The sequence below is a fragment of the Marmota monax genome, unplaced genomic scaffold, assembly GCF_021218885.2.
Source record: "Marmota monax isolate L192 unplaced genomic scaffold, Marmota_monax_Labrador192_F-V1.1 WCK01_AAM20220418_F8-fsc00728, whole genome shotgun sequence".
NCBI classification, from domain to species: domain Eukaryota; kingdom Metazoa; phylum Chordata; class Mammalia; order Rodentia; family Sciuridae; genus Marmota; species Marmota monax.
In genome coordinates, this window is record NW_026692317.1 from 40323 (window position 1) to 55002 (window position 14680).

The window sequence follows — 14680 nt, forward strand, 5'->3', positions numbered from 1 at the left end:
CAAGTAGTTCAGCTTCCAAAAGTCACCATATTAACTTTGGGGGAATTATGGAATCTCAAAACACATGTATGTTAGAATAAAGTTGTGTTTTAGAAAAAAGCAATAGTGGATGGGTGATGTAGCTCAGGGGTAGAGCACTTGCCTAACAGGTGTGAGACCTTGGGTTCATTCCTCAAAATAGTAATAGGCCTATTGTAATGATTAAATAGTCCATATAGAGCACTCCGCAAATTATTTTGTACAGAGTAAGGACTGAATGAAAGATCATTTAATCTTTCATCCTCTTATGCACTACTTGAATAAACGTTTAGTAAACATGAGTTATGTACCAGATACTGTTCTAGGCGCTATAATAGTGAGATAGTCAAAAATCTCCATTTTTGTGAACTTTAATTATAAACAAGACAGACAAAAAAGAAAATATTATACAATGTCAATTAATGAGTACTGCTAAATAATAAAATGAAAACACCCTGTGGGAGAAATAGACACCATTTTAAGTAAGCTATGTAATGAAGGCCTCTGAAAGAAGGTGATACTGGAGCAGAGATTTGAGTGAAATGAGAGCAGCAGCCACATAAAAGAAGAAAAGCATAATTTGGGCTTAAGTAATAGCACATGCATAGCCTGGAGGCATAAAAAACCTGGATGTGTAGAGGGACATGAGGTAGAATGATGGAGATAAAGTCAGGTGGATGTTTGCAAGTCAGACCACGAAATGTTTTAAAGGCCATGGGAAGCTTTGGATTTTGTCTTAAATTTAATTTTCAAAGTATTAACTTTATATATGCTACTATGCAATTATTTTATTAACTTTACAAATCCTTATGAAATAGTTTTTTATTGTCATTGCTATAATAGATATAAAATCAAGGCTTTTGTATAATAATCATCACTACAAATTGAAAAAAAAAGAGCCACATCTAAAATCCTAGTCATTTATCTCAAAATCCCATCATATTCATACTCTATCATTTGTGACAACAATGTGAAACTCAACAATGTAATAAATGAACAGTCTAACATCCTCATTATTGAATAGTTATCTTTGCAAATTGTCATATGGCAAATTAAATCATGCCTATTTCACTAAGACACAAAACACATACCAACTATGAACAAAAAGAACTGCATATAAAATCATAAATAAAACCTATGAAATATGTGTGATCCATCTTTCTTGACAGTGTCACTTTAAAGGGCTCTTACATCCAATAAATATTAAAATATCTCATTGAGAACAAGACAGTTTCCTTCATGTTTATATTTCTGCTCCTTACCAGATCACTTTATTTCCCAGAAAATAAGTCTTTATGGTGAGATTCATAGTATCATTGACAATATAATTAAGTTTGTATTACTTATGATGAAAGGGAAATATCCTGTCAGAATTACTTAAACACAACAGTTTTCCCACAAAAAGATAAATTATCTGAGGGCAATGATAAGTAGATAGAGTGATAAACTTTAAGAAAGCCTGATGGAAAAACTGATGAAGTAAACATTAGGCACTAGTAAAACATGGTCAACATTTCAATGCTAGGAAAATAACAGAATATACTGTTGAAAACAAAATCCTTTTTTTTTTTTGTCTAATATTGAGCAGATTACTTTGTGAGCCCTAGAATTTTAATGGGGTTAAAAGCAGGGTGTTGGTCTCCTCATCTTCTATTCAAATAGCTCTGTATTCTTGTTTTGTAAATCATAGTATAAATAACAGTATTTTATCTATTCTACCAGCCTTTGGGCAAACTTGACCAAAATAGTTTCCAACACATCTCTACTCTTATATTTCTTTTAGATCTCCAACATACCTTATCAGCTGATGTACAACATTTAATGACTTTTATAGTCAACCACTTGACACTACATAAAACAGGCTTAGACACATTAACCTTTATTTGCTTTTTACATAATGGATTAATTAAGTTACTGGTCAGATAATGAAGGGAAATGGTATCCCACAAAGCAATCTAAAACAATTATATTCTAAATGCAGAATTTTTTGAATTATTTCTTTCAAAACTATTCGCTGTGATAAATACTTTTGATGTGTTAATTTTTCTAGTCCATACTGAGGAAAAATCATTTGGCTCCAAATAGACTGATTTTCTAGAAGATGACATTCAAGCAGAAACATTGATATATTGTATAGTGTTCCCCCTTTCCCTGCAGTTTCAGTTAACCTTGGTCAACCATGATCTGAAAATATTAAATGGATATTCCAGAAATAAACAATTCATAAGTTTTAAAAAAACTATTATTACATTACATTGTTATATTTGTTCTATTTTATTATTGTTGCTGTTAATCTCTAACAGTGCCTCATTTGTAAATTAAACTTTATTATATGTATGTATAGGGAAAACATAATATATACAGATTTAATTATTACCTGTGGCTTCAAGCATCCCCTGTGGGTTTTGGAACTTATTCTCTTTGGATCAGGGGTACTACTGTGCACAGATGGCAATTCATGGAGAATTCTGAGCTTAAAATAAGTTTTGGTGTATATAGATGAAATTTGAAACCATAACAATAATGGAAAATTATGTATCAGGCACAATGGATGGCCCATAAACTGACCCTAAGAATCCACAGAGATTTGAGAAAGAATTAAATATCTATTAAATGAGACAAAGAAGGTTGGTCAGAGTAGTAATAGGAAAACTAGGTCCTTATAGTATCATAACATTTAGAATTTCAGAAGTTTGAGGATTCTGGGAATCAAATGGTGCAGAATAGCCAAGTACTATGGGATAAAGTATACATATAGCATCTCTTTACTAATCAAAATTTACATGCCTATTCCACTGCTGTTTTTACTACTTTGGTTAGGAGGAATAGTAGCAATGTATCAATGGGGTGGGTGTTTCCTTTCATTAGTAGTCCCTGTCTTTTATGGTCCACCTTTCTGTGTGAAACAATAGATGATGCTGAGTCTGACAGGCCTCTTTGTCTCCACATATCAAATTCAAATCTTCCATTAGTGTCTCAAGTGTGTTTGTCCTCCCATAATTGTGAATTCTATTTTTATTGTAACAATTTTACAATAAAATTTACATCGACTAGGCAGCTGTCTCTTTCAATAATTGAAGAGAACGTGTGTTGAAGATTCCTAGACATGCTGACTACAATTTGAGAACTCAGAGTTAAATTTACTGTGACTAAAAAAAGAGAAAAATATTGGTTATCTCAGATCTTAACATTTTTCTTTGATTTATCCATCTATCAATACATACACATATACTGCTTCATATAAAGCCTAAGATTCATATAGTAATCTATGGATCCAAGGTTAGACATGAGTCAGATGCTGTATTGGACCTTGAAAATGTATATATTATATATAAAATATATACTTTATATTTTTCATATACTTATATATAAAATATATTTTATATACTTTATATATATATATATATATATATATATATAAACTTGTTGAAACTTGGTAGTACTTCATCATTCACATACATTTGTCATTTGGTTCTCCTGTGAGATCAGTAGTATTAGACTAAAGAATTATAAAAGTTAAATGACTACTATAAGGTCATTCAGACAATAAATGAGCTGGATGAGACTCAAACTTGATCTCCTATACTCAAGTCTACGGTTTTGTTAAAAAAAAATAATAAGAAGAAGAAGTATTCCCTAGAGACTCTTGTGTGTTTATTGCTAAAATAAGGCTTATACCCATGAGACAGACAGACAGACACACACACACACACACACACACACACACAGTGCTTCTATCCACAGGCCACACTAACACACACAAATACACAAACTATTCAGAAAAAAAGTATTAAGAAATCCAAAAATACATGAGTATGTTACTACTAATGTTCAGGCATTACTACATAAATGTAATGAAAGCAACATTAATTTATTCAGGCATTAATACACATGTAATTAAAGCAACATTAATTTATTCAAAAATGTCTTTATTTGCCATTTACTAATTGGGGTGCCAAAACCCATGGAGATATGTATACACACATTTCTTTCTTTCTCTTTCTCTGTCTCTCTGTCTCTCTCTCTCTCTGTCTCTCTCTCTCTTTCTCTCTCTTACAGATACACAGACACACACACACACTTTATACTTAATATACATATACATATACAAATATTTATACTTAATCACATACTGTATAAAAAAAGTTGTCATGCTGGTGTTTAATGTAGTAGTTTCTGCAGTTATCAAGAGACAAATGAATTATCTGTAGCTGTAGACAATTGTTTGTGCAGCAAACAGAAATGCATATAGCAACAAGATGACACAATGCATATTGTGTAGAAGTTGTGGAATGTTTTATTTTTCATGGAAAGGTATAGTTTCATATACACCCTGTGCATGTGAGAGTAATATTTTCATAGTTAAATTTATTCCATCATACCTTATCCCATTTTCAGATTGTAAACATTTATCCAAGCACTGCTTCAGAAATGCTTCCCAGTTATTTTGGAATTTATTTCTGATTTCAAGGAAATGCAATTGATGCTGTTCTAGTTCATTCTTAACTAAATCATCTAAATGTTTCAGTTGAGAGTTTTGTTTACCAAGAAGCTTCAGACTCTCTACATTATTTCTTTTATAATGGCTTTAGTTTTCTCCCCACAGGCAAAAACAAGAGAATGCTTAGAATTATAAAATGTGGTTTCCTTCTATCTTTCCTTTTTTATAGAGGTAAGATACTCATGAGTTTTATAACTGAGCAGTACCATATTTGTCTCCAATCTCTCAGGAATTTCATTTAGAATCCAATTGAATAATTAATAAAAAATAGTTAACACTTTGAGGTGATTACTTTGTACCAAATCTATTAATTATTAGACATTCTCTTTCTTGAGAAAGTTGAGAAGAACTGAAGCATAAAGAAATTAAGTAACTTGTCCAAGATGATAGAGCTAATAATGGTACAGCCAATGTTCCCATGCTGTCCAGTTTGGAGCCAGCTCTCATTCACAGTGCCCCTCTCCCAATCCAAACAATTCCCTCTCAGCCCACCTGACTAGAGTTTAAACTTTGGATACAGGATATAGAAACTTATAATGTAATAGGAAAACATTCTGTATATTTATACCTAAATTGTTGAGGCAATTTGAGAGGCTAAGGAGGACATTAAGATATTCTGGTTCCTCTTTCTATGGACCCCATCATTTTGGGCTCTGCTCCTTAGCTCTAATATTTTTTCATTACATTTATAATAGCTTGACACATTCATTCAGTTAAAATGTGGAACTCAGTGGTTTTTAGTATCCTCAAAGAGTTGGGTAATCATCACCCCAATCTAATTTTCGAAACTTTTGTCACTCTGAAATTCCAGACCCTTTACCAGACAGTTGAACCCACCCCTCACTGTCCAGAACCAGACACTGGGCACGGCCCCTGCTCAGGGTGACCAATCACTCTACTTATTATGCACTCACTTTTTGGATTTTAAGTAGTTATAAACTTTAAAACACCTCAATAAAAATGCAAAATTTGCCTGGGGTTAGTTCTTTGTATTTAAAATTTTAGCAATCAGTTCATAGCTTAAAGCCTTTGCTAATTGAAGTATGATCTATTGACCAGTAATGTAGGATTACCAATGAACTTTTTAAAGTATAGAATCTCACATACTACTTCAGACCCACATAAAATCAATCTTTTAATAAAATTCACAGGTAACTCGTATGCATATTCAAATTTAAGAGGCAATGAGCTTAAAGAGTATAAGGAAAAAACAGATTTAAAAGAGATGTCTGAGTGAAGGATAGAGTAGAAGGAAGTAGTTCTCATTTGCTTTAAAATTTTGCCTTTAACTGATACTGGCTCAAGTGTTTTAGTTGCTCTTATGGTAACATTCAGGGCTCATTCTAGGTACTCTGCATGTTACAGGTCATTTCCTTTCTGAGATATAAACATTTAGGGAATAATATTTAAAATAAGAAGAAAGCTTAAAATGTAATGGAAGAGAATAAAGAGAATGTGAGATATATATATATATATATATATATATATATATATATATATATATATATATATAAAATGAAGTTCTACTTGGTCATAAGAAAGATTGAAATTATGTCATTTGGTGGTAAATGGATAGAACTGGAAGATATCATACTGAGTGAAATAAGCCAGAATCAGAAAGTCAAGGGTGGAATGTTATCTCTCATGTGTGGAAGATAGAATAAAACAAGGATTAAGAGAAAGGGATCTCTTGAAAGTAGAAGGGAGATTAGTAGAATAGAGACAGGGAAATAAGGAGTAGGGAGGAGAGGGGAAGGGAAAGAACTAGGAGTGAAGTTAACCAACTTATGCCATGTGCATATATGACAATACCATAATGCATTCCACTTTTATATGTAACTGTGATTCACCAATTAAAAATAAATAAATAGATATATAGATAGATAGATAGATAGATAGATAGATGGAAAGAAGACCAATAGAGTAGAGGAAGGGGATTAGGAGAAGGGACAAGGGAAGGGAAAGGAGAAATACTAGGGATTGAAATAGAGCATACTATATTATATGTATTTTTAAATATGACAGAATGAACCTCATTGCTCCATATAACTATAATGCACTAATGAAAGCATTAAAAGGAATCATGGAAGTCAACACAATAATTATAAGATTAATAACTCAATGTAAAAATGTGCTAGGTGGAACATGGGAATTAGCTAAGACAGGAGGATCATAGGTATGAGACAAGCCATCAAGATTAGTGAGACCCTATCTCACAATAAAAAATAAAATGGGACTGGTAATGTAGCTCAGTGGTAGAGCTCATTATCTCCCCCAACACATACACAAAATAGGCTAAGCATTCAAATTAATATTTCTCCAAAGAATATATATATATATATATATATATATATAAATGGCCAATAAACACATGGAAAAAATATTCATCATTTATCATTAGGAAAATGCACATCAAAACCTCAATGAGATGCCACTTCACATTCAATAGATAATTTAAACAAATAAGCAAACAGATAATAAGAGTTGGTGAGAATTTAAATTTTCTTACTGATGTAAAAAGAGCTTTACATTTTGAGGAGTTCGCATTGGCATACTTATTGCATTTTTTTAAAAATTAGTTTTCTTTCCTTTTTAAGGTAGTTTTTATAAATGTTTTCAATTTTATATGGTCAGAGTTGTCAGTTGTTTGCTTTGTGATGTATACTTATTGGGACCTGTTTTCTTTCAAGATTTTATAAAAACAAATTTCAAATACATTTAATTTTTTTTCTCCCTGTTTACAGATTATATTATAAAATTCTTTAGGTATATTATAGGTGTGAGAATAAGTTTTAATTTTTTCCCCACAAGTTTATCCAGTTGTTTAAACATAATTTATTGAATAATTCATATTTTCCCCAATATATTCAATTTAGATCTGTCTATGTATTCCAATGCCAATACCAAACCCACCTCTTTTATTCCATGTAGATTTAGGTTATACTTTAGTATCTAAAGTGCATGCGATTAATCATGACTTTTTAACAGAACTTTCCTGGCTGTTCTTCCATTCTGTATATGAATTTTAGTCCACAGAGAGGCACTTGAGTGCAATAATAGATTCTGCACTGAATCCATGTGAATATCTATCATTGACTAGATATGGGCCTTGAAAAAGTCTTTCATCCTCTTTGAGCCTCATTTTCTAATTCTAGAAGGTTGATTATATTATTACCCACCTTGTTTGTGTGTATGTACTAAGTGACTTAATTTTATATTGAGTACTTAGACACTGCCTAGCACATAATAAATGCTGATAAAGTTAGTTGTCATTATTTTTATCTGTCTTGTTTTGGTTTTAATTTCATTATTTCTTTCCTAAAGAAAAAATGTGATGTTCTGAGCAAGATCAATTTTAATTTATAAATTAATTTAGGGATAATATTCCCATCATATTAAGTATATTTAAGAATAAGATATTTTATTTCACTTACTCAAGGTTTTTTAAGTCTTTCAACAAAATAGTCTCCTTGTGGATTTGTTAAAGTTTATCCCTAGATACTTTGTCCTTTTGTTATAAATGTAAATAGTATTGTATTTTCTAATTTTTTTTAGTTTGAACATATAATACTTATTGAGTCTCAACTTTTAATTTTATAAACCACTCATTTATCTCATTGTTTTTAGATATTTTAGGTGAGTATTTTGGGTATTCTTTGTTCACAATTAAATTACCTACATGTGGTGATACTTTTTCCTTCTTTCAAATAATTAAACATCTTATTTTTTTTCTTAATTGCATTGGTTGATACTTCCAGAACAATTTTTTTCTTAGAACAGTTTTTATTCTTCAGACAAATCATCATTTCACTCTTAGAATGAATCACAAATGTCAATGGTACATTATTCTCTTATTGCTGAACTTGGTTTGCTAATATTCATGGGTGAGGTTAATAATAATAATAATAGCTATTATAATTATTAGTTTGATAGGGCTGTCATAACAAAATAACTCAGGCTTAGTGGTTATAAATAAGGAAATTATTTTCTCATGATTCTGGAGGCTATAAATAAACAATCAAGTTGTCAGCAAGTTTGTTTTCTTCAGAAACCTATTACCTTAGTTGGTAGATGGTGACTTTCTTACTGTGTATCTACAAGGCCATACATCTGTGTATGCACATCTTGTGTCTCTGTTTCTGTGTCCTAATCTCTTCTGATGAGGACACCAGTCATATTAGATAAGGGTCTATTCTAATAACCCTATTCTAACTTAATTATATCTTTAAAGATATAATCCCTAAATATAGTCACATTCTAGAGTTTGGAAGATCAGGGCTTCAACATAAAAATTTGAGGAAGACACAGTTCAACCCATAAACATTATATTTATCAAATTCTGGATAGACAAAAACCTCTCCTCCTCCTCTCCTATTATTATTATTAACATCACCCATGAATATTAGCAAAATATCTCTCCTCTCTCCTATTTTTCTTTCTAAGACTCTGGTATGTAATCTGATGTTATTGCTATTTTATAGTACACAGTGTTATTACCTTTTCTCTGATAAGTCTCCCCAAATTTTGCAGACAGAGAAATTAATTTTAAATTGCTATAGGGGCTCATCAATATAAACACCTTGGGCTACCATAATACAAATGCAGAAAGTACAACAAGTGTCAAATATACTAGTAAATAAACATCATTATTAATTATTGTTTAAATATCACTCTAATGAATCTCATTAGTGATCAATAGGTATTTTATCATTATTCATTGGTATTGACTTTAGAGATTCCCGTATTTATTTTTAATACTCATTTGCAGTTCCATGATGTCAAAGTTCCATATACCATTGTGTCAAGTGGTGATGTTTCTAAAACTAAACTATGATTTTATATATAGTCTTAAATAATAAAGACCTAGGAATCAACATTTTCTGTGACATTCAAAAGTATTTTTTCATAATTTGAAACTGGAAACTCTGGCCCCAATTATTGATTGTGTCCCCTGTTACCCAATATGCTTTATTAAAAGTAAGGAGACAGTCTTTTACAGTCTAGGTTTTTGGTCTGGAGATTGAGACAAGATAATAGATCATACCTCATACTTAGTTTTTTTTTTTTTTTTTTGATCTTTATTTTATTTATTTATTTTTATGTAGTGTTGAGGCTCGGACCCAGCGCCTAGCACTAAGCTAGGCAAGTGCACTACTGCTGAGCCTCAACCCCAGCCCCATACTTAGTTATTTTATAGTCTCAGAGGCAATGTCTTAAACGTATCAGTTGTAAGTAGTGATGTAAGAGAATACTAGCTTGAGTGTCACTTTTTTTCTCTTTATCCCTTTACCATAGAAAGTATTAGCTATTATTAAACATTAAGTATTGCTTTTGGGATGAGGGAGAAGGACACAAGCAGGAAAGGCTTTATAGGCTAATAAAAATGTAAATGAGAGGTTCATCAGCTTGCTGCCCTAGAAAATGATGAAAGAAACATTACCTGAGCAATTAGATTCAAACACTATTGCTAATGAAATCAACCTGAAATGAGAAATCCTTTTGAAACTATTCAATGCTTTGTGTGAATTTGCCTAACTATGCCAACTCTTCTATGCACTGAGTTTGACCCCAACATCCTAGGTCCTCTGAACATTTATATATAAAAAAACAGCTATATTCTTTAATGCATTTTCAGTTAACCTTTTTGCATGTTATACTTTCTCCTAAGAATTTGATGTTTGGGTTATGAACCTGGTGTTTTATAGCTTGCTGAAGTCACATTCTTAAAATTTCAGAGCTTCAAAGTTCCATATGTTTCTGGAGGGCAAGAAATTATAATTCTTCTTTCCCTCAATTAAAAAGACATTGGAAGATCAATATTCCCTACCTGACCTTTGAACATAGTAGTAAAATAGACAGCAGGGGCTATCTACTTTCTCTCAGATTCACTCTGGGATGGTATTTAGGGATAAATAATTGAATACTTTTTGAATGTTTTATTTTCGCCCTTCAATATTATATGAATTGTTTTCTTGGATTGTTCTCTGTGGTGGATCTCCAAAGACCCTTTAGAAACTTCCTGAGTTTGGGGTAGAAGAGGGGCGAAGCTAGAGCCCCCATAACAGGCTCTCAGCAGCTGTCTTCTCTGATAACATCTCTCTTCTTAGGTGTTTCTCAAAGGCACTGGGTAGCTCTGCCTTTTGTCACTTGTTCTTGCACAACTGTTTATCAGACAACTATAGTTATTATAGATCATTATACAGGATATTTTAAGGAAGGCACACAAAGCCTTCCAGAGTTATTCTGAGAGGAAATTCAGTATAATCCTCTTGCATTATCTTTAACCTTGCTGCCCTTTATGTTTTTTGTTGTTGTTGTTGTTGTTGTTTTTCTGTACTCTGAAGCAGATCACAGGCTACTAAATCTGCTAGCTTTGGGGTAAGCTATACAATAATTAGTATATGTCTCTGCACCTGGGAAAATCCTGCTAGGAATTAAAGAATTGTTCACACAATTCCCTCCTGAAAAGTTATATATTGAACTATCATGAAGATTTGGAAAAAACTTCAAATTTAATAGGATAAACAGTAATGAATGTAAATCTTTAGTCCAGAATTATCTGTATTCATGGTGTCATTGTCCTGTTGGACTTGCAAAAAATAATAATAATAATAATACCCTGACTTGTAAAGCATATCTGTGGTCACTTAAAATCTACTTCCTTTTAAAAATTGAAAAATTTTATTTGGTTTGATAAAGCATGAGTTTGGTCAAGACACTATTCTGACTAAAAACCTTGCTTATTCTACAAAATACCTACCAAAGGACTTGGTGGAAACTATCTAGTTCTTCTACCTTTGCAGCCAAAACTACTCATACTCTTTGTTTTGCAAAACATGGTCTAAATTAACCTCCAATTTAAGTTCCCTATGCTTTTATTACATTGTGTTCTCTTTATTATTTGCCTCTTCTGCCTATCCTCAAAACCTGGCTAAAAAGCCATCTTCATCAAACTGCTGGATTTTTCCAGTTTGAAGTATTTCCACGTTCTAAACAACCAAAACATTTTAGCTATAACTTTCTAGTAGCATTTAATGCTGCCTGTTTTATAAGCATGGCTTTACTTGTCCATTTTATTACATATGATTCTTGAATATAAGAACTGCATGTTAGAAGTCTTTTTAATCTTCATAGATTTCAGAAATGTGCTTTTGCATATAGTAGATTTTTAACAAATGTTTGATGAATGACTAAACTTATGATTATTCAAGTGTTTTAGAAATTATACAGGATGAAGAAAATTATTTCTCCTTTCCATAAAGGCAAAAGAGATTATAATGACACCTTTCATGAAGACAGTAGCTTACAAAATCACAAGCAATTTTTATGAATAGCTTCATACAAATTAGTATTATCAACATTATAAAATGAAAGTATATCAGTTTATACAAAAAAAAGTGCTCAAGAGATTCAAGATGGCAGAGTAAAGATTTCTAGTGATTTTCTTTTCATAGAAATATAAATCTGGACAACTACTCACACACAAAATGCCTTCACAGAGGCTAAAGATTACAGAAGAGAGGTTATAGCAGTTGAGTGGAGCAAAAAAAAAATAGGAAAAATCACATGAAGTAGTTAGGAAGGACAGTTTCATATCAGGGGGAGGGACAACTACCCCTTCCCTAAGCCCAAACAGTTCAACATGTTGAGAGACACACTCTGTATGAGACAGCAAAATGAAGGAAGCCTGCAACTTTACTGTATATCCCAGCACCAGGTCTGCTGAAATGACCTCCCACATCAGGTTAGCCCGTATGTCCCCACATTCCAATCCAGTTCTAGTGCCAAGCTGACCCCTATGGACTCCAGGCTCTAGGTCTACCCCAGCACCAGACCAGCCTTTATAGACTGAAACTTCAAATCCATCCCAGCACAAACCTCCAGGCCTACCCATAGGGACATATATTCTAGTGCAACCCTAGTTCCAGGCTGTCCCCTTATGAGGACATAGACAGCTTATAGACAACTTATAGTTGCTTTGGGCCTTGACTCCAGGCCAACCCCTGAAAACACAAGTTCCAGTTCCTCCCCTATGATTTCAGGCACCAAATCTGCTCATGTAAACCCAAAATCTAGGTGCCCATGAGTGGACCCAGGCCCAAGGTTCATCCACCCACTGACCTAAGAAACAGAACAGGTTGCATGTGGACTACAGGAGAAAGCCTGCGTAGGTCAATAGATGACCATCCCAGAATCTCTTGACAGGCTTACTAGTAAAGGGGTTTTCTTGCTGAAGCCAATCTGTAAAGACTGAAAGGTGCTATTTCTTCAAATGCACAGGTACTAATATAAGGCTATAAGGATCACACATGATCAGGGAAACGTGACACTACTAAAATAACCAAATAAACACCAGTAACTGACATCAAATAAACAAAGATCTACAAACTGCCTGACAAAAAATTTAAGATATTTGCCTTAAAGAATCTCAGTGAACTTCATGAAAATAATTAATTAATGAAATAAAAAATCAAACAAAGTTCAGAAGCCATAAATAAGAACCATATAGGATTACAGGAGCTGAAGAACACAATGAGCTAAAAATTTTCATAGAGAGCTTCAACAGCATAATTGATCTAACAGAAGAAAGAATTTTAGCTTGGTTATGTTTAGACAGTTTTTGTTTTGCTTTACTTTTTTAATTACCCAGCCAGATCGGGGCAAGGGATGGAAAAGGGTAAAGAAACCCAGTGGCACTTTGAGGACATGATCAAGTATACCAATACATGCATTATGCAAGTGCAAGAGGAAGCAGAGAAAGAGAAAGAAGAAGAAAGCTTATTTAAACAAATACAGAAAACTTCCCAAATCTAGAGCACAAAATGAATATCCATATGCATGAAGTACAAAGAAATCCAAATGGGTAACACATAAAAAGATATTAACTAAGACATATTATAACCAAGTTCTTAAAAGTCAAAAACTGAAATTTGAAAGTAGAAACAGAAAAGTAATTTATTACATACAAGTGAACATTCATAAATGATAAATATTTTTTTTTTGTAAAAGTGCCAAGAATTCACAATTGGAAAGGCCAGTCCTATTAATACATGGTATTTAGAAAATTGGATATTCACATGCCTAAGGATGAAATTGGATCCTTACTTTAAACCAAACACAAAAATCAACTCAAAATGAGTTAAAAACATTAATATTAAGATATGGAACTGTAAAATTATTAGAACACATAGGCAAAAATCTTTATTCTAGTCAATAATTTTTTTTAAATGATCAAAGCATAAGAAGCAAATGCAAAAACAAACAAATGAGTTTACATAAAATTAAAAAGCTTTTTCACAGCAAACAAAATTATCAACAGAGTGAAGATACAACCTGGAAAATGGGAAAAGGTATTTGCAAACATTTGTCTGCTAAGAGGTTAATATTCAAAATATAAAAGAAACTCAAGAACTGAACAAGAAGACCATAAATAACCCAATTTGAGCAAAGAATCTGAGTAGACATTTAAAAAAAAAACACACAATAAGCAGAAATGGGGAAAAGGGATCTGAAAGAAATATTCAGTATCCATAATAGGGAAATTCAAATCAAAATGACAAATTGTGATATCATCTCACAGTTGTCAACATGACTGTCATCAAAAATATAAAAGAGCAAATATGGTCCAAGTGCCACAAAAATAGGATTACAGGAGCTGAAGAACACAATGAGCTAAAAATTCAATCAATCAATCAGTAACTATTTAAAAAATAATAACAAGTATTAGAATGGATGCTGAGATACGGGAACCCTTGTACATAGCTGGTGGGAAAGGAAGTTGGGATGCCATTATAAAATGTAGTGTGGAATTTTGCCCAAAAATTTAAAATAGAACTGCCACATTGTTTATTAGTCTCACTTTTATATGTATATCCAAAGAAAAGAAAATCAGTGTATCAAAGAATTATTTGTACCTCTATATCCATTTCAGCATTATTTACAATAGCCAATGATATTATCAACCTAAGTGTTCATCCATTGATGAATGGATGAAGAAAATGATTTGTATATATGTACAATGAAATATTATTCACTCTTTTGGCAAAGAAAACTGATTTTCAACAACATGGATGATTCTTGAGGCCATTATGCTATAGTAAAATAATACAGGCACAGGAAAACAAATACTGCACAATATCACTTACATGTAAAAAAGTTGAA

The 14680-nt window shown here is 32.2% G+C and overlaps 1 protein-coding gene across 5 annotated transcripts in view; it reads left to right on the plus strand.

Moving 5' to 3' along the window:
* Window positions 1-14680, plus strand: part of LOC124090539 (serine/threonine-protein kinase TNNI3K) — a 127885-nt gene that overhangs the window by 30097 nt on the left and 83108 nt on the right. The gene's annotated exons all lie outside the window — the stretch shown is intronic.